General features: G+C 31.3%; 1 protein-coding gene across 1 annotated transcript in view; it reads left to right on the top strand.

The window, feature by feature from the left end:
* The window catches only part of LOC119577116 (stress response protein NST1-like), a 23,333-nt gene extending 21,397 nt beyond the window's left edge, over window positions 1-1,936 (top strand). Inside the window, exon 7 of the mRNA XM_037924802.1 lies at window positions 1,792-1,936. The gene's annotated coding sequence lies outside the window, so the exon portion shown is untranslated. The remainder of the gene's footprint in view (window positions 1-1,791) is intronic.
* Window positions 1,937-2,262: the final 326 nt, after the last annotated feature.

Here is a 2,262-nt window from a genome sequence, read left to right on the forward strand (position 1 = left end):
TTTTGTATTGGAAAACGGTAGTAACTTGATTCAGAGAACATCACAATATACATATCTAAACTTTCAAAAGTAAATATCTCATTTAGTTGATTTATTGTGACCTACTTCATTCAGGGTATAGTTTTTGAGCTATGGAGATGGGGCACGGCACAATTTATGCGGAAATGCAGTGGTTACATCCTTTTTTCTGGTTTTCACATTTTTTTCTTGGATTTCTCACAATGTCTTGAAATATTGGGTTGCACTATACATTTATTTGAATATACAAAAATGCCAAATAAGCGAGTTTTATACCATGAAATCTGGATAGAAATTTTAAGTGGTGGAATACTGCACTAGCTTCTATTTTGTTTTGTTTTCTTTTTTTTATAAGGACATTAGTTCTACCCAAGCAGTAAAACTCAAATCCAAACTCAAAAATGTGGGAAGCCAATTTTCAGCTCATCTTTTCTGAAATTTTAAACTTTTTTGTTGTAATTAGAAATTATACTGTTCTGTATATAAAAAAAAAAGTTGTGGCACTTCTAGAACATGAGAAAAAATAGGTGCAAAGCAAAATTTGCTACTCAAAAAGAGAGTGAAAGAAATAAGCTGATCAATGCATTATCAGGAAGTGCATAGTGAAGGCCTCTCTAGGTTTACAATGTTTTCAAAAAGGCTGACTTTGATATTTTATCCAAAGTCTGTGAAATAGAGATTAAGTCTTGAATACTGGACAACTTCTTGGTGAGAGATTTTGTTTCTGAATACACACACACACACACACGTGCGTGCGCACACAACACACACACCACACACACACACGAAAACACACACACACACCACACACACACACACCACACACACACACACACACACACACACACACACACACACACACACACACACACAAACACACACACACAAACACACACACACACACACACACACACACACACACACACACACACATATATATATATATATAGATAGATAGATAGATAGATAGATATATGTATATGTATATGTATAGAGATAGATATATGTATATATATATATAGATAGATAGATAGATTATTATATATATATATATATATATATATATATATATATATATATATATATATATATATATATATATATATATATATATATATATATATATATATATGTATGTATGTATGTGTGTATATATATACACGTGTGTGTGTGTTTTGCAAAAATATTAACACTGTTTTCTGTTATTTGAAATATATCTTTGTATTAAACTTAATATACTGACCAGCGTTGTGTAAGGATTCCTCCATCCCTATAATACTCATATCATAATACTCAGATATTCTTTTTCCACCTCTATAAGGAACTATTTCATACATGAAAGCAGTCATAGAAAAATATATGATTATAAACAGAAAGTAAAGTAAAAGAAAGTGTTTTTAAATACTGCTGTGGGATACTGGTATTTGCTTTTATTTTTCTATATTTGGAATAAATTTACCATATAATGTTTTGTGAAAATTTGCGTGCAAAGCTGAAGTTCTCTTTATGATGAGAGACCGTATCCCCCCCCTTTTTATTACTTCTTTTTAGTTTAGGCACAAAACAACCCTGTTTAGTCAGCTAAAATAACCACCTTACTTTACTAACTGATACAAGGTTGCTGTACAACTTAATAAAAGATAATTACTCTTGGTGCATGATAAATGTTCATGCATACAAATGGGGTTACCTGGAAGTAAAGAGTTGGGAGGGAAAGCATCATAAGCTTCTTGCATTTGTATTTATCATTTTCTTATTTCTATGATTTTTCAGAAGTGGTGGAGAAGTAGGTATGGCGAAAAGGGGTGGTGGAACGAACAATTGATGTAAAGGAAATTTCAAAGCAAAATGCAGTGTTCCTAAGTGTATCTTGTGATTTTTCCTAATTTTTCTATTTGAAAATTTGACAATCTCCTGAAATTTTTTGGTTTGCCAGAGAGTTTTTTGGTTTGCCAGAGAGAATTTTGTTAGGTCATAGTGGAGCAAGACATCAGTTGTGGAATTTTTAACGAGTTTAAACCCTTCTGTTAGATCTGATGTGAAGTTCATATATTCACATTTTCTTTTGATTGTGATGACATTTCTCTGATGTATCTTTATGTTGATAGGTTGTCAAGGAAGCAGCTTTCATTAATGTTTGGAATGTTGATTTTGGATGTAGTGTAAAGTGAACATAGTATTATACATGTAGTTTTGTAGTGTTTAAGTTTATACATATATATAGAAGAAGTTCTGTGGCTCTTA

This window comes from Penaeus monodon, chromosome 9 (genome assembly GCF_015228065.2).
Source record: "Penaeus monodon isolate SGIC_2016 chromosome 9, NSTDA_Pmon_1, whole genome shotgun sequence".
NCBI classification, from domain to species: domain Eukaryota; kingdom Metazoa; phylum Arthropoda; class Malacostraca; order Decapoda; family Penaeidae; genus Penaeus; species Penaeus monodon.